Source organism: Leptonychotes weddellii, chromosome 3 (assembly GCF_054177405.1).
Source record: "Leptonychotes weddellii isolate Sample4059 chromosome 3, ASM5417740v2, whole genome shotgun sequence".
Classification (NCBI taxonomy): Eukaryota; Metazoa; Chordata; class Mammalia; order Carnivora; family Phocidae; genus Leptonychotes; species Leptonychotes weddellii.
In genome coordinates, this window is record NC_138371.1 from 29,156,023 (window position 1) to 29,180,544 (window position 24,522).

General features: G+C 39.3%; 1 protein-coding gene and 1 pseudogene across 8 annotated transcripts in view; both read left to right on the forward strand.

Moving 5' to 3' along the window:
- Positions 1-11,367: 11,367 nt before the first annotated feature.
- The window catches only part of RAPH1 (Ras association (RalGDS/AF-6) and pleckstrin homology domains 1), a 112,461-nt gene continuing 99,306 nt past the window's right edge, over positions 11,368-24,522 (forward strand). For 2 of the 8 annotated variants that reach the window (XM_081813826.1, XM_081813827.1), the window contains exon 1: positions 11,518-11,909. The gene's annotated coding sequence lies outside the window, so the exon portion shown is untranslated. Of the gene's footprint in view, positions 11,456-11,515; positions 11,910-24,522 lie in introns of those variants that run through there. The other 6 variants (XM_081813830.1, XM_081813831.1, XM_081813825.1 and 3 more) reach the window with 5 other exon arrangements.
- Positions 12,140-17,834, forward strand: LOC145720485 (polyubiquitin-like; annotated as a pseudogene).

Here is a 24,522-nt window from a genome sequence, read left to right on the forward strand (position 1 = left end):
CAGGTGCCCCTATATGTAATATTCTTAACAGAAGATAGGAATATAGCTATTTTACGATTACTTTCTTTCCCTAATTAAGGACTAATTCAGGTGTTTGGAATCACTTTTTAAAAATTAGGCTTTTTTTAAAGATTTATTTATTTATTTGAGAGAGAGAGCATGAGCGTGGGTGGGGAAGGGGTAGAGGGAGAGGGAAAGAGAATCTCAAGCAGACTCAGGGCTAAGGGCAGAGCCCAATGCAGGGCTTAATCTCATGATGCTGAGATCATGACCCCAACTGAAACCAAGAGTTGGGTGCCTAATTGACTGTGTCACCCAGACACCCCAAAATTAGGCTATTTTTTAGAGCAGTTCTAGGTTTACAGAGAATTTGGAAGGAAACTACAAAATTCCTAAACATTTCCCTTTACCACCTCCCATGCCCTTTCCCCTCCCAAGTCTCCCTATTATAAACATCTTGCATTAGTGTAGTACGTTTGTTACAACTGATGAGGCAATATTGATACATTCTTGTTAAATAAAGTCCATAGTTTCCATTAGGGATCACTCTGTAAACATCCCATGGGTTTTGACAAATACATAATGACACCTATCCAACATTATAGTATCATACAGAATAGTTTTACTGCCCTAAAAATGCCCTGTGCTCCACCTACTCATTTCCTACCTCCCTTGGAATCACTTTTTAGCCACTTTTTAGATACATCATTGGTGTTCTACTGTTAGGGACAGTGCTGTATAGAATTGGGCTATTTCGTGCTTATGTTAGAATTATTGTGAGGAGGGTGTCATAGCCCAGGGAGAAAATACTGTCGAGGGGTGCCTGAGTGGCTCAGTTGGTTAAGCATCTGCCTTGGGCTCAGGTCATGATCCTAGGGTCCTGGCATCGAGCCCCACCCCGGGCTTGAGCCCCACCCTGGGCTCCCTGCTCAGCGGGGAGTCTGCTTTTCCCTCTGCCCCTCCCTCCTACTCATGCACCTGCGCCCGCTTTCTCTCTCTCAAATGAATAAAAATTTTTTTTAAAAGAAAATACAATCAAAGGTTTTTCAATACCTGATTTGAACTTAAAATTTACACTTGAGAAATAATTTCAAAGACAGAAATTGGGTGATATCTGAACATAATTAAGTTTTCCTTTGGAAGAAAGCAGATGAATAGATCAGGCAAAGTTTGTAATTTATCCCTGCATGTATTTGTAATAAGACATTCTCTTTTCACGGAGAAAACAACAAAAGCATCTGCATACATAGCTGTAACATTTCAATGTCATTCAATTTTTTTCCCTCCTCTGTGTAAGATTAAAGTTTTATAAACCAGATCCTTACAGTTAGTAAGAATTTTTTTGTGGTCATTTTACTCAACTTCTTGCCTTTAGACGAAATAACCCTTAAGCCATTTTCCCCCCAAATTTTTTTTTCAGAACTACCATAGAACTACATTATACAAAGTTCAGAATTTATTTAATTGTTTGATACTCTTATGGTGATAAATCTATCTAGGCACACCTAAATTTCATCGTGTGATTGTATGCTCATTCCCTACCTCAATCTCAATTCCTAGGGAGGAAGAACCCTTCTTCTGTAGAGCAAATTTTCACAAATATTAAGATTATTGTTAGGTTCACTTCCATTTTTTTCCCCTCACAGCTAAATGTTTTTGGCTTCTTCATCCTTTCCCATCAGGTCTTAACTTCCCATTCTTAAATTATCTCTGTGGAAATGATGAGAAAACATGCAACATAAAGGATGACAATTTAGTGTCATGAAACTATCTTCCAGTGTACCAGGCCATGTCTAATTATAAGTATTCACAATGGCCTATGCTTTCATCCAAGAAGGACTACACCTTAATATTTCAGAGCTTTGACTCAACATGCAATTTACTCAATCAACATGAACAATGAGTTCTATGAACGCAATTTGTAAAATATGATATGGTTCTCGTCCTCATGGAGTTTGTCAAACCATAAAAAGTAGACGTAGGTATTGAATGCATGGGGCAGACCTTGCATGTTATAAACATCTGCAGGGGGCACCTGGGTGGCTCAGGCGTTAACCTTCGGCTCAGGTCATGATCCCAGAGTCCTGGGATTGAGCCCCCCATCAGGCTCCCTGCTCAGCGGGAAGGCTGCTTCTCCCTCTCCCACTCCCCCTGCTTGTGTTCCCTCTCTCGCTGTGTCTCTCTCTGTCAAATAAATAAATAAAATCTTTAAAAATAAATAAATAAATAAACATCTGGAGAAGGAAGATTTCTCTGGCTGATTTGGTGGGGATTTCATGGAGTGTCTTAGAGGTGGCTGGGAAGGTTGGACAGGATTTGGATTGGCAGGGCGGGGAGGTGAGGACAGTCCAGACCAGGAGAACGAGAGCAAAGCCACAAAAGCAAAGGCCATTAAGTGAGTGAGGAAAGATGAGAAGGCCAGCCAGAGTGCAACAATGTAGAGAAGTGGGGGCAGAGGAGGAGGGGGTGGTGAATAGCTTTGAAGCCAGTCAGAGGAGCTAATTTGAGATACTAACAAGCAACAGGGAATAGTTACGGGCTTAAAAACATACCTATTTTAACCTGACTCTTTTGTTGCAAATGATAGTAACAGCCAGTTTTGGCAGAAAGAGGAATCTATTGGTTTATATATCCAAACCTAGGGAAGGAGAAGAATATAGCTAGCAGTTCCTCAGACAACCCCAACCACACGTGCAAATACCACCGGGATTCTCCCTCTCTCTTTTCCTCATCTCTGCTTTACTCTCATGTTTTCTATGATATTAGAACCATACTCACCAACATTTTCTAGTTTGCCTTTTCCTGAGGGCCCCATCAGAGAAGAATTTCTCCCCCCACCCCCAATTCTAGTTGAAAGAAAGAAAGAAATGCTGGGAAGGTCTCTGGTTACCCCAGTGTGGATCACATGCTCTCATCTGTAACCAGGAAAGAGGTACCATGATTGCCAGCTGTCCTTAGAACCACACAGTTGAGGTGGAGGCTGGGTTAGGAGGAGCAGTTCCAAAAGAAACATACTGTCTCCAGAAAAAGAAAAGAGGACAGGGCAGAGGAAATAGCAAATGTCCTCTATAATGACATTAATTTTTTCATTGTCATTCTATGAATAAAAAAAAGTAATGCAAGATCATTTTGAAAACTGGGAATATTGATTAAACACCAAGAAGTAAAAATTAAAATCACCTGAAGTTAATCTTAATCTGGAGATAACAAACCTGTTATTATTTTGGTATACTTTGTTTCAGTTTTTCATGCAAATTTGTGTGTATCTATGTATGGGTGTGGTAGACAGAATAATGCTCCTCCCTTCAAAAGATATCCATGTCCTAATTCCTAGAAACTGTGGATATGGTGCTTTACATAGCAAAAGGGATTTTGCAGATGTAATTAGGGATCTTGAAATAAACAACCTAACCTTATACCTAAAAGAACTAGAAAAAGAAGAACAAACAAACCTCAAACCGAGTAAAAGGAAAGAAAAAAATAAAGATTAGAGTATAAAGAAATGAATTAGAGGCTTAAAAAAATAGAAAATTTCAATGAAACCAGGAGCTGGTTCTTTGAAAAGGTAAACAAAATTGACAAACCTTTAGCCAGACTCATCAAGAAAAAAAGAGAGAGGACTCAAATAAATAAAATTAAGGATCTTGAGATGGAAAGATTATTCTGAATAATTTGGTTGGGCCCAAATTAATCACAATGGTGCCTGTAAGAGGGAGGCAGGTGGGTCAAAGTCAGAGAGAGACAGGAAGATATTATGCTGTGGCTTTGAAGATGGAGAATGGGGCCATGAGCCAAGAAATACAGGCAGCCTCTAGAAGTTAGAAAAGGTTAAGAAACAGATTCTTCACAGAGCTTCCAGAAGGAGTACAGCTCTATCAACACCTCAATTTTAGCCAGCTGAGACTGATTTTGAACTTCTGACCTCCAGAACTCTAAGATAATTATAACTCTGTGTTGTTTTAAGCCAATTAAGTTTATGATAATTTGTTATAGCTGCAATAGAAATACTAAACAATGGTGGGGCCTGGGTAGCTCTTGGTTTCTGCTCAGGTCATGATCTCAGGATTATGAGATCCGGTCCCAAGTCAGGCTCCATGCTGGGGGTAGAGCCTGCTTGGGATTCTCTCTCTGCCTCTTTCTCTGCCCTGCCTCCCCCCCCCGCCACCCTGCCGGCATGCTCCCTCTCTCCCCCTCTCTCGAGAGAAAGAAAGAAAGAAAAGAAAGAAAGAAAGAAAAAGAAAGAAAGAAAGAAAGTTAAACAATGGAGATATATATATATTTATACAGGGGTTGGGGGTTTTGTTTTTGGCAAAGTCAGGATCATACTGTCCTGATGTTTTGTGATGTACAGTTTTTCAAATTAAAGATTGTAGATTTTTTTTTGGTTTGTTTTTAGCAGAAAAAATGACACAGAGAAAGTGGTCCTGGTAGTGCCAGAGATTGGTTAGAAGTACTATGCAGGCTGTTTCAAAGGGAGAAGGAAGAGGCTAGTGGGAACAAACACACAGACTCTTGCAAAATGCTAGCTTGAGATGCTGAAGATCTTGAGAGGTGTAGTAGCAGAGAGAACAGTGAAGAAGGGACAATTAGGACAATTAGGGACATTTGAAGAGCATGACTGACGGGACTCACTCCGTGACAGCACTTTAGGTGATGTCATGTTCTTTGGCATAGCCGTGCCTCAAAGCACATAACTGAACTAAAGTTCTTGTGATCAGCTATTCATGTGTTTACTTTGTTTTTCCATGACATATTTTTCAAATGATTTTTCTCAAGTAGTTCAAAGAATCATGCAAATATGACCATGAGGCAGCAAAGGGAGAGAGCCATTTCTTAATGCAATCATCAATCCCCTAGAGGAATTATAAAGGAAAAAAGTGTTAATTGATAAATATATAATAGAGGAATCTAAAATTGTTTCTGGTAAAATAAAACTTCTGTTTCAAAAAGCACATTTTGTCTATATATTGCATATATACATTTTGACCATAAAGTCTGGAAACCTAGATAATATTTGATTTTTTTGCAGATTGAGCACTCTAAATTACTTCTTTTAGGTTATGCTAAAGATGTACATTTGTTCAAAGAAAATGTGAGACACAAATCATCTGAAGCAAAGAATCACAGATGGATGCGCTGGGGTCAATGGAAAGGCTACATTAATGTACTACGTTCGTTGCAACTTTGCACAGTGAATTGAATTATACATCGCTGATAAGGAACAATATATTAAACATATCATGCAGTGTAATTGAACACATCATGTGTGATAATATCCATAAACCGTTTATCATAGATATAAAATATATACGTATATGTGTGTGTTTCCAATACTCCCCCTGCCCAGTCTTTTTTTTTTAAGATTTTATTTATTTAGGGGAGGAGGAAGAGGGAGCGTGAGCAGGGGGAGGGGCAAAGGGAGAAGCAGACTCCACGCTGAGCAGGGAGCGGATGGGATGCGGGGCTCAATCCCAGGCCCCTGGGATCATGACCTGAGCTGAAGGTAGACGTTTTGTTTTTTTTTTTTAAAGATTTTATTTATTTATTTGAGACAGAGGGAGCACATGAGAGGGGGGAGGGTCAGAGGCAGAAGCAGGCTCCCTGCCGAGCAGGGAGCCGGATGCGGGACTCGATCCAGGGACTCCAGGATCATGACCTGAGCCGAAGGCAGTCGCTTAACCAACTGAGCCACCCAGGCGCCCCTGAAGGTAGACGTTTAACCAACTGAGCCACCCAGGCGCTCCCCACCCCCCACTCTTTAATTACTATGCTTCCAGTCATTGTGACCACCAGGTGTGTCTGTATTTATTTACTTCTTCAGCCTTGATTTCTCACCTGGGATGGAGTCCCTTCAATTCAACAAATATTTACTGGGCAGCTGTAATGGACTGAATGGCATCCTCCTCTTGCCCTAACCATCCCCCCATCTGGAATGTTTTTCCCTGTTTACAGTGGCAACTCTAGACCTGGCAATAACCCACACTAAAGGGATACTTGATGGAGGTTCATGTTCTGCCCTGTGCTTTCGCATTGCAGACATTTTTGAGATGGGCATAGCCTTTACTGTTTACTATTAAGCACTAAACACCAAAGTCACTCACTCTTTCAATTAGTGTGTGTAGCTAATACTACTACCACTAATTTAGTTATTGAGCTAGAAAGCTGGCTCCAAAGTAGCATTCTGTAACATGTGCTTAATCAGAGGATTGCTGAGTTCTAATTGGTTGAATTCATATGTGGTCTGATTGTGGACGTCAGGACATTCGTAAGAGTGCAGGTTGTGATAACTGTTCTTGCATAATAGCTGGTGTTTGTTCTAAATAAATATCTGGAAATGTCCAGTTCTACAGATTTTGCAGATAATATGCCCCCCAAAAGGGCTACTCATAAAAAAAGAACCCTAATATAACCTTTTAAAAAATTACAAAGGATATGTAGTGCTCTATTTACCACATATTTATATTACATAGGACATGTAAATCCCACTTGTGGGAAAGAAACAGACATGCTTCTAGAGGCAAAGATCAAGTGTTCTGCAGTTGTTAATGTTCAACTGGGAGGGTTCGGATGTGTCTAGTATGGGCCAAGGGAGGCCCTTGCTTCACCTTATATTACTGCCCCGGACCCTGTTTCTCCTCTTGGCATTCAGATTCCAAGTGCCACCTAAATCTCACTTCTCCCATCTTAACCTGCTTCAAGCCCACTCAATCTTTCTCTTCTCTCAACTCCTATTGTATTTATAGTCTGTATTAGAGCTGAGTATTGTTCTCTGGTTAATTCATATGTTCTTATCTCCCTAACAGTTTTTTGAATGCAGAAATCCCTTTCTAAATTAAAATTAACTTTATTTTCTATTAAATAATATATGCTCTGTGTGTTATTTTCCTCAACATTTTTAGAGATTTATCTTCATAAATATTAACTTGGTTCATTCATTTTAATTGCCACTTATAGAATACAAATTCATTAAAAGACAAAGAAATAAAAGAAAGTACCCTAATCATACGACTCTGCAATAAACATTTTTGCCTTCTTGTTGTATTCTCTTCTAGATTTTTCCTATGTAATGTTTTTTTCATATTGTGCATATCTTTTCATATCAAAAACTATTCTAGAAATAATCATTTTCTTTTTTTTTTTAAGATTTTATTTATTTATTTGACAGAGAGAGAGAGAGCACAAGTAGGCAGAGAGGCAGGCAGAGGGAGAGGGAGAAGCAGGCTCCCCGCTGAGCAGGGAGCCCGACACGGGGCTCGATCCCAGGACCCTGGGATCATGACCTGAGCCGAAGGCAGCCGCTTAACCGACTGAGCGCCCCGAAATAATCATTTTCTTAATCTCATTACTGGACATCTAGGGAATTTCTAGTTATTTGCCATCATCCCAAAATATCCAAGCTAATGTTTTGTTCTTACTTCTTAGAATAAATTCATAGAAGAGAAATTGCTTGATCAAAGAGATACACAGTTTAAGGTATTTTAAGGTCTGTTGCTAAACTGCCCTCCAGAATAAGGTTGAAACAATTTATATTTCCATCGGCAGGATATGAGAGTGTGTTTTCTCCCATCCTTTCCAAGAATGGGTGAGATCATTTTTTAAAATCAGAGACTATTTTTTGTATTTTTCTAGTACTCCTTAAAGTGATTCAGCAGAGATGGAGACAGAGTGGACACTAAAGATAGTTTTGATAAATTGATAAGTAGTGTTCTTCTCACTACTTATGACTACCAATTTTTTTAAGTAAATAATTATTCATTCACTCAATATATTTATACTACATGAGATTGTCCTTGGTGTGCCTACTAAAAATGAATATGGCATCTAGAAATGAAATAAATACTTTCTTTGAATTACTGAAACATAAAACAGTGATGACTAGTTTCAAAGGTAATGTGTATAAAATCTACTCTTAAAAAGAAAGTGTCTTATTGTCCCAAGAAGTCTCTTGGGAACAAACAATTCGTCTCATTTTTCTAAGAATAGGAAGTACTAAAACTTCTCCTCTGGGGAAAAAGACTATGAATTTAGGATATGAAAATCTTCCCATCCATTAGCTATTAGAGTCTTCAGAATCAGGGGAATTGTGCCAGAGAGGAAGCCAAAACCTGGTGTGGATTTTCATAGTCTCAGTACATTTTAGAACCTGTCCTTCCTTCAACATGAAGGGGGGAAAAATCAACACTAAAATTTCTGGGGAGAGTTTTTTCTTTCTATTCATTCCTAAAAGTTTGTTTTATTTAAAGATATCTCAGGGCTAGGGTGACTAGATGAATGTCCTATTTAGTTAGGTGATTTCTCCTGCTAAATTATCAGAAAGACCATAGTAAGGTAATAATTGGTCCCACTTTTTCAATGTACAATTCTTTTCACCTTATTTAAAGTGGTAATCATTAAAAATTAGCATAGCTTTAGAAATTACTGATTTGAAACCTCAATTAAAAGGATATATCCCATAATCCTTTTATAACATTTTCCTCTCTGTGATTTGCTAAAGGTATTAGAATGAGTTTGTCACTCATAAAGCATTATGTAGTAGAAAGAGTATGTGAGTGGGGTCAGAAGATGTGAATTCTAGTCCAATGTCTTCTAATAATAGTTATTTAACTTCAGGCAAGTCACTTCTTTTGGGGCCATAGTTTTCTTTACTACAAACCAAAAATCTGGCTTAGGTCAGCATTTCCCAAAGTGTGTTCTGTGGAACGCATGTTTTATGAGATGTTCCACTGAAAAAAAGCAGTTCAAGATTGAGTACATTTGCGAAATGCTGCATATAACATGTGTCTCTTAGAAATTCACAGTGAACATATTAAAACCACTGAAAACCACTCTAGTTTAGAAACCCATCAAATTTTGGTTAGCCTAGCATTTTTCACTTATTCGATTAAAGGAAAATTTTATGTTTGGGGATCATATCTACTAGAGTTCCAAATAACACACTTTCAGGAAATGACGGACTAAGATCCTTTGCTATGCCCTGATTTATGGTACTACTCTTTCTCCTACAGGTATTCAGCCTGTCCTCTGAAATCTGCTCCTCCTTCTGGGATCTCTACTTCACAGAGATGACCACGACATTCCAGTCTGTCTCCCAAACCAAAATCCTGAGGGTCATCCAAACTCTCTCCTTCTCATTCACTCCCTCATGTCCAATTATACATAAAATCCTATGGAGTCCACCTCCTTAATATTTCTCCCATCTAATCCCTCCTGCCCACTTCACCTGCAGCATATCTCATCCAGTTGTTGCCACTACTTCCTGATTTACTCCTGCCCCAGTCTGGTCTCCCTGGTTTCCAAAACGCAAATTCAGTTGTTCTGGGGCTTAAAATCTCCAAAGATTTTATTATTTATTAATAATTCCTAGAGTATCAAGTTCAAACTCCTTGGTTTAGCACGAGCCCCACCCACCACCCCCTTTTTAAAGAAGCCCTTCTACCTTTTCCTTCCACCTCTTTGACCCTCTTCTGTGCCTGTCCTGACAAAATGGAACTGCCTGCAGAGCCTCTAAAGCATTGTGCTGTTCGGTATCTCCATCCCTGCATAGGTATTGTTGTCTTTGTCTGAAACGCCAGTTCCCTCCTTCCTCATCAGGTTAGGTCCTCCTTGTCACCGAATATTCAGTTCAAGAATCCCCTCCTGTGGCACCTGGGTGGCTCAGTTGGTTAAGCGATGGACTCTTGATTTCAGCTCAGGTCATGATCTCAATCTCGGGAAATGGAGCCCCACATCAGGCTCCGCGCTCAGCAGGTAGTCTGCTTGGAATTCTCTTTCTCCCAATCCCTCTGCTCTCCTCCCCCTGCTCTCTCTCTCTCTCTCAAATAAATAAATAAAATTGTAAAATCTTAAAAAAAAAAAAAAGAATCCCCTCCATTGGAGGGCTTTCCTGAGCTGGGAATGAACCCTGCAGTCGTGACTTCCTTGCATCCTTTACCCACTAGACTTTGTACATTTTGAGGGCAGGAACCACCTTGCCATGTCTTTCTTGCCTTTGTATTCCTAGGCCTTAGTTAGAACTCAATAAATCCTTGTTGAATGAATGAATGGTTTCATGGTTTAAAGGAAATGATGAGAACTTGCTTACTTTCCTCAATGGCTGAAAGTGACTTTTGTTTTATTTTGTTTTTCTTTCTTACTAGCCTTGACCAACCTAAGCCCTGGGAGGAAAGATAGTTGACTAAACGCTATCTAAAAAGCGCTCAATAATCTATTTTTTAAAGGAAGTTCAAAGAGAGGAGTATCTTCCTTGTATAGTATCACTCAGCCTGGTAATAGTATTTGATGACAATAGAGATTTATCAGGTCTGGCACTCAGGTGTGTATAATCTCAATAAACCTGGTCATGAGGGAAATGGGATATGTATGTATACATATCATACAGATATGTATGAATTATCACTTATCAGAATGTTTGCATTTGTTAATTTAAAAATATTTATTGTGCAAGGTACCATGCTAGTATTATGGAAGATCTAAGAATAAGTAAACTGTTGTATTACATTCATTAGGGAAGGTCATTTTGAAGTCCTCAAGAATATCTGAAAAAAGGGATGTAACTAACCAAACCAGGACATGAACACTCTGGTTCTTAGGGAGTCCAGGTATCAGAAATGTACAGTCAATTCTTTACCTGTGAAAATTCAAGTTGCAGATACTCTTAAGCAAACGGGAAGACATGATAAAGGAATGTTCACTGCGACTAATTCCAGGTAACACTTCCGACTGGTCAGTTGTTTTAATGCTGTCAATAAACTTGCTTTGCATGGAGCCAGGCAAAAATTATTTAATTCTATTTTTTTCCTTTGATCAACTTTAGGAGGTCAAAATATATAAAAACTTAAGATTAAAACTTAGAAGTCTGACTAAGTCAAGCCTACATCAAAATAAACTGTATCTGAGGAATTTAGAGCTTGATGATCAAGAAAAATGCCAAAACCTTATTCCTAAACAATTTCAGTAAGGGGGTGACAGAAATTAAGAACGCAAAATAAGCAAACTTCTAAGGTGAAAAGTAATTAAAGATAATGGAAATGTCCAATTTTTAAAAGCTTCTCAATATAGTACATGAAAATACGGAGAGTTGTCGGCCAAAATGGGTTTTCCTAAAAAAAAAAAAAAAGGCCTCATAGACCGCAACGACAATGGTCCCTTAAGCGCCTAAGACATCTGATGTGTTGCTGGGGTCTTTGAATACATGAATGACATATAGGTGCATGCATACAGGTCCTTGACAGATCTGCTCGATGCTTCTGTGAGTCCCACGGCCCTGGGACAGAGGCCACTGGGCCTGCGTCCAACGAAAAGCGAGCAGGGGGTGGGACAGCACCGGGATTTTCCTTCCTCGCTCATTCATTCTCTGATTCACTGGTTCCTGGAGGCGGTTTACAGGCGCGCGCGGAGGAAAGGCGGAGCACCGCGGACAGCCCCGTCTGGGTGCGGTCCGGCGCCTGAAGGCAGGGTGAGAGCAGGGCGGGCAAGGGGGCGCGGGCCGGGGGCGCGGGCGGGGGGCGGACGCCCGGGATGGGCGGGCGCGGCCGCCTGCGCCGGAAGTGAGTGGTTGGCGGCGGGCGGGGGCAGCGAGCGGCCGGGCGCGAGTCGGTCCGCAAGTCCGCCGCCGGGCCCTCAGCTCCGCCTTCTGCGTCTCGTCCGGACGCGGCCGCACTCGGATCGGCCACCGCTGGGCGCTGCGGCCGCCCCGCCTGCTGCGCGCTCCCGCCCCGCCCCCGCCGCCGCCGCCGCCCGGTCGGTCAGTCAGTCAGTCAGTCAGTCACGGTGCGCGCGGCGCGGGAGCTGCGGGCGCTCACGGCGTCTCCGGGGAAGGAGCGCCGCGCCTGAGGAGGCGGCGGCGGCGGGAGCAGCGGGAGCGGAGGCTGCTCAGCCCTGGGCCGCTGGAGAATCGAGCAGCTGCCGCGGTGAGTGCTCAGCCTCGCCCTCGAGGCGGGCGGAGAGGCCGGCCGGGCGCGGACTGTGGGGCGCTGCCGCGGCTCCCGCCTCCATTTTCCCGGCGCCCGGCCCCGCCATCCGGGCGCGGTGCGGGCGGGTGGCCGAGCCTGGGGCGTCGCTGCCGGGCCGGGGCCGGGCTCGTTGGACCACGCCCAGCGAGGCGGTGGCGGGTAGGTGGGGGTCGGTGGGGCCAGGGCTGCCCCCCTGCGTCCCTGGGGGCAGCGACGGAGGGAGACAATGAGATACAGGACCGCCTGGGGAGGGTGCGGTTGGGCTTGGACCCGGCACCGGGTGCTGGTGGCCCGGGACCGCGAGGAGGAAAGGACTGTCCCCGATTAGCCGCAGAAAGCAGTGATTCGGTGTTTGGGATTCCTCGGGCTTCGTGCCCCCCACCTTTCATAAATAAATTCAGTGCAGAGATCTAGAAATGCGGAGCGCCTTCTGCGTCTTCTTTCTAATTAAGCAGGCTAAGTAATTGCTCCCTTGCTTTTGAGCCCCCTCTCATCTTGCTGTGTCTGTGTGCATTCCCGCCGGAAATCCAAACTGCAATTCATGGGGCGGGGGGGGGGGGATGAGGAGAAGAGGGAGGCCGTGTAATAGTGTTAGGATATCTTCATTTTAAGACAGTCTGAAAGATGTGGTTTTCTTATTCAGACAGTGTCTTAGGGTGTCCCCACAGTGTGAGCTGGGAACCGCATTAGCCTTAACTGCTTGTAAGCACGAAGACGTTGCTTAGGATGAAATAAGAGCTTGTTGGAAGGGTATAAGCGTCGCATCAAATGTCTCGTGGGGGGGGGGTGTCTCATATTCTGTGGGAAGAGCGGTTGGGGAAATCTGGGAGAATTGAAAGATTCTTCACTTCACCTCCCAGTAAGGGTTGATGTGTCTGCAGCGTTTCTCTCGGAGATGTGGAGAGCTGCCTGTGTGTCTGTAAAATCTGCTGTATGGGAACCGTAAAGGTAACGGGCTAGGGATAGGGCGTGAACGGGTTATTAAAAGGGTGGTAGTGATCTCATAGGAATATTAAATTAGGCGAATCTTTATGGAATACCTACTGTCTGTTACAGTGGGGGACACAAAGTGGACACGACCTGCAGCACGGAGTGGTGGAAAGAGCTCTTTTTTGAAGCCAGGCAAACCAGAGGCTCCATAAACCCTGGAATTGGCTAGCAGTGTGACGGCTAAGCTATTAACTCTCAACAGTACTTTTCTATCAGTAAAATGGGAATAACACCACCTGTTTACCTCTCCGGTTGGTTGTCAAAACAGATTAAATGAGATAATGTATGCAAAATGCCTAGCACCTTTCAAGGTTCTGAGGTGTTAGCAAATGTTGTTTCCTTTCTTCCCTAGCCTACTGCTCTTGGGATTTTCCTGGGGGTAAGGTGAGGGAAGAAGTTAAGGTAGGTAATTGTAATGCAACACATTACATATTTAAAATGCTGGAGTAAAGTTACAAAATAGGCGAGCAAAGAGGAGAGATTAATTCTAGATTGGGAGCACAGAAGCTGAGGGATTTAAGTGGAACCTTTAAGAATGGGTAGGATTAAAAAAAGAAGAAGAAGGGGTAGGATTTCAACTGATGTAGATGGGGAGGACATTCCAAGCAGAGGTGGTACTATCCTTTGAGAGCCCAGTTGAGGAGTAAGACCAATGGAGGAAGGGCAAAATAGAGATACTCAAAAGCTTTTTAGCTCTTGTTGAGCCTGACCTTCAAAGATTGTCTCTGTTATTTTGCTTTTTGTGTTGTGAATTTCCCAGAAACCAGATCTAGCCCTATTCAAGTACGTACCAAAATGTCTACAAAGCTTTAATACATGATTTTTTTGGGTTAGACATTTTGTGTTATTTGGACTGCCGCTCTCTTCTGTTTGAATTTAATAAATAATTATTTGTAGATGTCTCCTCATGATGAATATTAGCTCTATTTGGTAGGAAAAAGCAGCTGATTTTTCAGATTCAGAGGTCTCATTAAGATTATATAGTAAGTAACTGGCCAAAAGAAGTGATGTAGTGTGCCTCAAACTCTGGTTTAATTTAAAACTCTGATATAATTTGTTTTCACTAATATTTTAACACATTATTCTCCGAAGAGGTGTTTTTAACCACGTCTTTGAGGATAATTAGAATGACTTTTGGTTTTGCTATCCTTTGGTTTTCATAATGACTGTATTTTCTAGATTAGCATGGTGGGGTGCACCTGGGTGGCACAGTTAAGTGTTGGACTCTTGATTTCTGTTCAGGTCATGATCGTAGGGTCATGAGATCGGGCTCCACGCTGGGCATGGAGCCTGCTTAAGATTCTCTCTCTCCCTCTCCCCTCTCTAAAAAAAAAAAATAATAACAAAAAAATAAAGATTAGCATGGTGGATGATTTCACACTATTCATAGATTCTATAGACTCTCATGGCTTTGCCTCGGTTCTGAAGTAGTTCAGTGTCAGCATTAGTATTGTTAATCCCAAACTCTTAGGAAAATTGATATTAGCAAAACAAGATATGTGACCTCAGGCAAATCTCTTATCTTGGATTCCCAATTCCTTTACCTGTAAAATGAGAAATTGGGATTAGATCGCTGGTTTTCAGTGTGTGTTTTACTGAACTCTGGAATTTTGAGGAGGAGCTTCAAGGTTCTGTAGAAGTTTCACTTAAATCTCATTGAAAAGGTATTGTGACTACTAAATGACATGCCTTGTTTTAAATGCTTTACATGTAAAATTTATTTAATTCTTGCCATAATTCTATGAAGTAGGTTGTGTTACTGTCTGAGCAGACAGGCACAGACTACAGAGCTGTAAAGTGACATAGTTGGGTTTGAAGCCAGGCAGCATAATTCTTAAGCTTGTATTCTTACGCACATTTTTATACTGCCACCATAATAAAATAAATAGCACACACACTTCTTTTATTGTAAAATATACAACATGAAATTTACCATTTTAATCATTTTTAAGTGCACATTTCAGTGGTATTAAGTACATTCACAAAGTTGTGCAACCATCATCACTATCTTCAGAACTTTTTCATCATTCCAAACTGAAATTACTCATTAAATAATTCTGCACCGCCTCCCCCTCTAGCCCCTGGTAATCACTTTTCTACTTCCTGTTTTTATAAATTTGACTATTCTAGACTTCATATAAGTGGAATCGTGCAATATTTATTCTTTGGTATTTGGCTATTTCACTTAGCATAGTGTCTTCAAAGTTCATCCACGTTGTAGCATGAATCAGAATTTCATTCCTTTTTTAAGGCTGAATAATATTTTATTGTGTGTATAAACGACAATTTGTTTATCTGTAGATGTTTGCTGTTTCCACCTTTTGGCTATTACAAATAATTGCTGCTCTGAACATTGTCCTACACATACCTGTTTGAGTCCCTGCGTTCAGTTCTTTTGGGTATATACCCCGAAGTGGAATTGCTGGATCATACGGTAATTCCGTTTGATTTCTGAGGAACTGCCGTACTGTTTTCCACAGCAGATGCAGCGTTTAACACTCCAGTAGCAATGCACAAGGGTTCCAGTTTCTCCACATCTTCAGAAACACCTTTATTTTCTGGATTTTATTTTGTTTTGTTTTATAATAGCCATCCTAATGAGTGTAAAGTGGCATCTCATTGTGGTTTTGATTTGCAGTTTTCTAATGATTAGTGATATTGAGCATTTTTTTCAAGTGCCTATTGACCATTTGATTTTGTTGTTGTTGTTGTTTTGGTAGAGTGTCTATCCAAGTCCTTTCCCATTTTTAAAATTAGGTGGTTTGTTTTTGTTGTTGTTGAGTTGTAGGAATTCCTTATATGTTCTGGATATTAAGTTCATATCAGATTCATGATATATAAATACTGTCTCCCATTTCCATGGGTTGCCCTTTTATTCTGTTGATGGTATCTTTTGATGTACAGAAATTTTTCATTTTAATGAAGTCCACTATATTTTTTCTTTTGCTGCTTATACTTTTGGTGCCATGTCCAAGAAATCATTGCCAAATCCAGTGTCATGAAGCTTTTCCCCTATGTTTTTTTCTAGAGTTTTAGTTTAATCTCTTATATTTAGGTCTTTAACCCATTTTGAGTTAATATTATGTATGGTGTTAGGTAAGGGTCCAGCTTCATCCTTTCACATGTGCATATTCAGTTAATCACCATTTGCTGAAAGGACTGTTCTTTCTCCAGTGAATGGTCTTGGCACCCTCGTGTACATATATAAAAAATTTTAGTTCAGAAGCATTTGGCATTGACGGGTATCTGTGTTGGTGTGGAAGTGACTCCACATAATGGGATTCAGGGTCTTTGCATTCGCTAGCAGGTTAAAATGCAAATCTTCATGAAGATCTTGACTGGCAAGATCATCGCCCTGGAGATGGAGCCTAGTGACACCATCAAAAATGTGAAGGCCAAGATCCAGGATAGGGAGGGCATTACCCTCTGCCACACACAACAGCAAAGGCTCATCTTTGGAGGCAAACAGCTGGAAGATGGCTGCCGCACTCTTTCTGATTTCAGTATCCAGAAAGAGTCAACCCTGCACCTGGTCCTGCATCTGAGGGGTGGTATGCAGATCTTTGTGAGGACTGACCGGCAAGACTATCACTCTAGAGGTGGAACCCCGTGACACCATCAAGAATGTGAAGGCTAAGATCCAAGATAAAGAAGGCAGTACCCTCTGACCAGCAGAGGCTCATCTTTGCAGGCAAGCAGCTGGAAGATGGCCTCACTTTTCTGATTACAACATCCAGAAAGGGTCAACTCTGCACCTGGTTCTCCATCTGAGGGGTGGCTGATAATTCTTTAGTCTTGAATTCATAGTGCCCAATGATGGCATTACTTTGCACTCTAGCCATTTGCCCCAATTTAAGCTTAGAAATTACCAGTTTCAGTAATAGCTGAATCACTGAATTTTTCAACAGCTGTTCAGAATACTAATAAAGATATTGTTGCATGGTGAAAACACACACACACATTGAAATCCATAACACGTTCAAGACCAATTTTGAAAGAAAAAATATTCTTATTTTAAAAAATCTTTGAATAAATTTAATTGACGCATATCCTGAGACTACAAAAGCTACTACCTACTTGGAACCACTCATCTAGGTGAAATCAAAACAAAGCTTCATAGTAATAAATGGGTTGCTTAGATTGTTATAAGACTGACATACTTCTTAATTTGTCTCTTTGAGTTGGTAATACACTAATATATTTGAACATAGAAAAATATTAGCAGCACTTTTGTCAATTTTACGTATTTGAGATGCTGTGTAAAGATTTCATCTGGGAAAGTTTTGTCGGGAAATATTAGAAAACCCCCAGATTACATAATCTAAAACTTCATCCCATGCTCTTATTGCTGTTATTTTAAGATACAGTTTACCACATGTTAGGGCAGATGTCTTAAAATATATGACTCTTGATTTACAAATTGGCTTTTAAAACAGTATATATTTTGCTATTAATAAAATATTAATAAATATTAATATATATTAAAGCATATTGTTTCTCTGCTTTAGACAGAGCTAGATGTATGGAGAAGTCAAACAGCTAGGTATTCTCCCCTCCAAAACAGAGAGGATGCCAGTTTAAGTGTGGGATAGAAGGAATCAGTAGAGAATGTAATCAAGGGAGCAGAATCCAAGAAGAACAAGGTATTGGGATTTCAAAACAAGTGAAGAGATTAGGTTTGGAAAAGAAGGGACAAGTAAGCCATCCTTTTACATGAGAAGAAAAGCGAGGTTGGGAGGTTCATAACTGATGTCTTGTTATTATGTGACACTTAGAATTTAAGCCCCCTGGTGAAGAATGGTGAATCTGGATAAAGTTAGAACTCTAAACATATTAAGTAGGCCCAAATATTATAAAATTGCAATAAATCAGTTTTGTGACCGTACTTAAGAATTAGATGCTTTTTTGGAAAACACCTTTAAAAGGATCTTGCTAAGTTTGGTATGTGAAGAAAAGGGTTAGCTAAGTTAGGACAGCAAAACTAATAATGCAACTTGAAAATACAGTATATTATTTAGGTATCCCAACGTGGACATGCCTCTATCCATGGTTCTCAGTCATGCTTTGTTCTCCCTAATTTTTCCAGTCAAAATCCCACTTACCCTTTGAGACCCAGCATTATACACCTCCTTTGTGAAGCTGTTAGACACCAAGCAGAATTAATTGCTTTCTTCTTCATTTCTCTAGACCTTACTTGATTTGCCTTGTGTTGTAGATAATTGCGTACTGTCTTAAATCCCCCCTGAATTTTGGAGTATTGGACGTTTCTTCATCTGAAATACCTCTCAGTCCCTTAAATAGAATAGAAATTCAGTAAAAAGGTTTTAATGAAAACTATTATTTGAAGAATTATTTACAGTTGGTATTACATCTCCTGAAAGCATTCACTAAAATCTATTAATGTTAATTTTATTTATAAAGAATAATTCTTTCTTGACTTATTTGGCTTATTTTATATTTTAACAGATGACTTTAGAGACTAGTAAAGGGTATCAATGATCCCCTTATCTGTGAATAAAGTACTTTATACATGTTAGTAATGGCTCAAAAACCTTTTTGTTTATTCTAAATTTTTAAAATAAACATTTTTTAAAGCAGGAGCAATGAATATGCTGCATTATGTTTGAAAAATCTTGGGTTTACTAATTGGAAATACAGAAATTCCAAAGTCTGGATCTTAAATTTTGGTACTTGGTTTTAATGTTTGTAACTAAAAGACAGCTCACATAGGGACATACACCCAAAAAGAGTAAGTACATATTTGGCTATGCTTTGTTAATGGAAACACTCATTGTTTAATTTCCATCCATCAGTTTTGCAGATTTGGCTAGTAAGGTTTGCTTTTCCTGTGCAAACCAATGTGAGGATTTGCATTTATATATATAATATATATATTTATATATATTTATATATTTCATATATGTATTTTTTCAGATTTTATTTATTTGAGAGAGAGAGAGCACAAGCAGGGGGAGAGGGAGAAGCAGGCTCCCTGCTGAGCAGGGAACCCGATGTGATGCGGGGCTCAATCCCAGGACTCTGGGATCATGGCCTGAGCCCAAGGCAGCCACTTAACCGACTGAGCCACCCAGGCACCCCTGATTTATAGATTTTTAATAAATGTGTTTAAAATCCATAGACAGCTGTGTTTGGAAAGCATTTAAAGAGTTAGAAAATGGTTTCTCTGTTTTTAGAGTATCAGGTGTAGTAATTTCAAGATGACACATATTGTTTTCTTTTGGAATACAGTTATTTTCTTACCAAGTTTTAAAATGCCTCATTTATATTTCAGGTACAGATTAACCAATTTTTTGTTTTTGTTTGTTTTTTTGTTTTTTAAAGATTTTATTTATTTGACAGAGAGAGACACAGTGAGAGAGGGAACACAAGCAGGGGGAGTGGGAGAGGAAGAAGTAGGCCTCCCGCTGAGCAGGGAGCCCAGTGCGGGGCTCCATCCCAGGACCCTGGGATCATGACCTGAGCCAAAGGCAGACGCTTAACGACTGAGCCACCCAGGCGCCCCGGTTTTTGTTTTTAAAAACAATGGCTAGGTAGCATACTACTAATACTTACACAGAAAGTCAGCAAATTTAGACTCTTCTTTTTGTAAAAGATAAATGCTTAACTTTTTGACACCTCTTTTTAAATTGCCATGAAACAACCAAAACACATTTGCCATGGTACAAAATGCTCTGGTCACTCCTCAACTACATCAATAAAATATTGTAACACTTGGCAGTCTTCTTCAGCTTCTCTTTTGCTTCAGTAGGGTTGCTTTTGAAATTAAACCTTACTTCCCCACCCCCAACTTTGTTTTGTTGAGGTCAAAATAGCTGCTTCACGAAGGATTATAGAATGTACTTTTTCCATAAAATATTGTCTTTTGTTTTTTGGGTTTTTTTAGAGAGGGAGGTGGGGGTGCAGAGGGAGAGAGAGAATCTCAAGCAGGCTCCAGACCCAGCATGGAGCCCAACATGGGGCTTGATCTCACTACCCTGAGATCATGACCTGAGTCAAAATCAAGATTCCAACGCATAACTGACTGAGCCACCCAGGCACCCCCATAAAATATTGTTTCTAATAAGGAAAACATTTACTGTTGAAACTGTATCTTCTCTGGAACACCTGTCTTTTGTAGCAGCTTCCAAAAAACATGGGTTCTTTATTTCATTATTGAAAAAGAACCTAGCAAATACTATGACATTGTCTCCTCAGAATACTTAGAATTGCTTACTACCAGAATACTTTGATTACTTTATGTGATGTGTGATTGTCAGGTGACCATAGAGAAGATACCAGTGTCATTTTGTGTGTTAAGGAAACCTGTATATTCTATTACCTTATGTTATACTTAAAATACATATGTATATTATAATACAGATTAAATATAAAAACAACTACTAATATGTTCCTACATTCTATAGATCATCACTCATACCTCCTGGGGTACAATCACCTCCATTTTGGAAACCACTGTACAATTTTACTGAATTACTATTGTCAATGAGTCTTTCAGATTAAGTTCCATTTCATAATGTATAATATCCTTATATGAAGCCATCTTAAAGCATTTGGGGCAAGACATTCTCATTCTCTTACTAATTTGGAAAGTGATATTTGTGGAAGAAAAATAGATAAATTTCAGCAAAGTGAAACCTAAATAAAATTTATTCTTCACCACAATTGAAATTCTGGCTTTTTTCAGAAGCTTAAATTTGGATTTTGCAGTATGCTTTTGGGAATTATTCAAGGTGAATTAAAGGTAACCATTAAACATTTAATTTAGTCATTCACTAGTTTTGATAGACATAACTTTTCCATGTCCATAGTGAGCATTTTTTTCCTGATATTTCTAGTGACCTATAGAACATTTCCCAGGACTCTACCCTTTACCTTTCCCCACTCTCTACTTCTCCCCATCCTAGAAGCAACTGCAACCCACAGGTAAATTTTGCCTTTTCTATAACTTTGTATTAGTTGATTGTATCAACTAGAATTTTATATATGGAATCATTCAGTGTTCTCCCCCCTCCCCCCAGTATCTTTCCCTCTCCCTGTAATCTGGCTTATTTTCAGGCAGAATAATGATTTTTAGATTGCTCCATATTGTTACTTGTTTATCCATTCACCTGTTGATAGATATTTGGGCTGCTTCCATTTCTGGCTCACAAAGCTGCTATGACATTTGTGTACAAGTCTCTTCATGGATATATGTTTTTATTTCTCTTGGATAAATACCTGTGAGGACATGCTGGGTGATACAGGGTAGGTGTATTTTTAATTTTTTAAGAAACTGGCAAACTTACCCAAAGTTGTATCACTTTATATATTCAACAACAGTACTTGCCACTGTAATGCATATGTAGTGGTATCTCATTGTAGTTTTAATTTGCATTTTCCTGATTGCTGGTAATGTTGAGCAATTTTCCAGGCTCATATTAGCCCTTTGGGAAGTGACTAAAAGTCTTTTGCCCATTTTAAACATTGGTTTACCTTTTTTATTATTTATTTGTAGCAAGTCTTCATATATTCTCAATACAAGTCCTTTATCAAATATATTTGTGAATATTTTCTCTTAGTCTGTAGCTTGCCTGTTTGTTTTTTTTAATGGTGCCTTTCAAAGAGCAGAAGTTTTTATATTGGATTTCATCAAACTGTTTTTACTTTTATGGTTTAGTGTTTTCTGTCCTAATAAATCTTTGCCTACACTAAATTTGCAAAAGGTATCTTCTTATGTTTTCTCCTAGGAGCTTTATAATTTTTGCCTTTACATTTCAGTCTGTGATCCATTTTGAATTAATTTTGGTTTATGGTGTGGTGATGAAGTCAAGGCTCCCCTGCCCCCAATATTTGTATCTGTTCCAACATCATTTGTTAAAAAATGCTTTGTACTTTAATTTGTCCACTGTATCTCAGTAAAGCTAGAAAAACAAAACAAAACCTTTCCTTTCCTCCTTACCTACTTTGACATCCTTGTTGAAAATCATTTGACAATATAAAAATGAGTCTATTTCTGGACTGCCCATTCTGTTACATTGATGTAATTCTCAGTTCTTTTGCCATTACTAAATTGTTTTGATTACTTAGCTTTATAGTGAGTCTTGAAGGCAGGTGGTTTACCACAAGGTCTTTTACCAGATTATTTTTGGCTGTTCTAGTTCATTTGCTTTTCCATCTAAATTTTAGAATCAGATATAGGTTATAATTACTTAGTGAATACTTAGTTACATTGTGAATACTTAGTTCAGTATGGGAACAATTGACATATAAAGTATTGCCTTTTCCAGTCCATTAATATGGTGTATCTGCCCTTTTATTTAGGTCTTCAATTTCTCTCAACAGTATTTTCTGTTTTTCAGTTGCCATGGAATATGTTATGTGAACATTGCATGCTGCCCTATTTGTGTCATTTCTTACAGCTAAATTGTTATTTACACATGCTTATTTTTATGATACAAATTAAAATTTGGTATGGAGATTTTCCATATGATAACCTAATCTAATGCATAGATGAAGTACTCATATATTTTGATGTGATAGTACTAGAAATAGAGGAGATTAAACATAACTAGAAACATTAAAGTAGAAATTTACAGCTATATAGTTCTTGGAATAATTCTTTTGGCTTGTATGGTTGCAAATATTAATACTTAAAGAGGCTTATCGTTGTTAACATAATCCAGTACTTTGGAATCAGAAGTAAGGCAGAATCTTATCAGTTTAATTGGGGCATAAGTTTTTACCAGAGGATTTTGAGTTTGCAGTTTTGCCTTCTCTTCCCCCCCCTTCAATAATAATAATAGTGGAGGGACGCCTGGGTGGCTCAGTCGGTTAAGCGTCTGCCTTCGGCTCAGGTCATGATCCTAGGGTCCTGGGATCGAGTCCCTCATCGGGCTCCCTGCTCCGCGGGGAGCCTGCTTCTCCCTCTGCCTCTGTCTCTCTCTCTGTCTCTCATGAATAAATAAATAAAATCTTTAAAAAAATAATAATAATAATAGTGGAAATATGCAACATTTAGAGATGTAAAAAGAAGAAAATAAAGCACAGTCCTACCACCCAGAAATGACCAGTTTAAATTTTTGGTATATTTTCTCATCTTTGTGTGTATTTATATAGCTCATTATTATATGCACAATTTAGTTTTGCTTCTTTCATTTAAAGTTACATCACTGGCATTTTCCCATGCATTAAATGCTTTATGAATAATTTACAACACCTGCATTATAACCCAGAACGGACATAAAACACACCCCCAATTTACTGGGTTTTTTTCTTGTAGGATATTTAGTTGCCCTCCCCCTCCCCCTACTTTCCCCCATTTTGTTTTTAAAAAATATTTGTCTTTGATGAACATATTTGTTTACTATCTTTGTTCATGTTTTGAATTTCATTTTAAAATTAATTTTTTAACACTTCTCAGCTTTTTGGCTAAGATCTAGTATCTGTTCTTATCAGTTATAGTGATTCATCACTTACATAACATCCAGTGCTGATTATATCATGTGCCCTTCTTAGTGTCCATCACCCAGTTACCCCATGTCCCCACCCTGCCTCCCCTCCAGCGACCCTCAGTTTGTTTCCTATGATTAAGAGTCTCTTATGGTTTGTCTCCCTCTCAAATTTCTTCTTGTTTTATTTTTCCCTCCCTTCCCCTATGATCCTCAGTTTTGTTTCTTAAGTTCCACATATCAGTGATACCATATAATTGTCTTTCTCTGATTGACTTATTTCATTTAGCATAATACCCTCTAATTCCATCCACGTTGTCGCAGAGGGCAAGATTTTATTTTTTTGATGACTGAGTAATATTCCATCACACATATATATGTGTGTGTGTGTGTGTGTATACACACACATACATACATACATACACACACACACATATCTTCTTTATCCATTCATCTGTCAATGGACATCTGGGCTCTTTCCATACTTTGCCTACAGTGGACATTGCTGCTATAAATATTGGGGTGCAGTTGCCCCTTTGGATCACTACATTTGTATCTTTTGGTTAAATACCTAGTAGTGCAATTGCTGGGTTGTAGGTTATCTCTATTTTCAACATTTACAAACCAAAGCTTTTAAAGAGTTTTAAATAACAGCATTGTCGTTTATGTTTATTGACAGTGGTGTAGAAGTATTTTCTCTAAAGATGTATTAGCTGTCTTAGCTATGAAACTGTCATACTGAAGAATTGCCTAAAATATATTAACTTCTATGTTATGACACCTATGTAGATAATTTAGATGATTATTTGCTAATAGAACCCATGACTGATTTTACTTCCAATAAGCTTTTTGGGAGAACATGATTTAATTTTTTGTAATCATGTTTGGTCAAGTAAAAATATATCAGCTATCACAGCTATTTGATGAATGCTTATGACAAAAGAGTAGAAATTATTCTGGGAATGTTGAATGTATCCTTCTTACAAAATTTGTCTTCTTTAAGTGCCCCCCCAACCGTGTGTGTGTGTTGATGTCTGTGTAAAATGAAAACATCTAATTTAAAATACTGTAACATGTAGGTGCATTAATTTTAAAATAAAACTATAAATGGCGGGCGCCTGGGTGACTTAGTT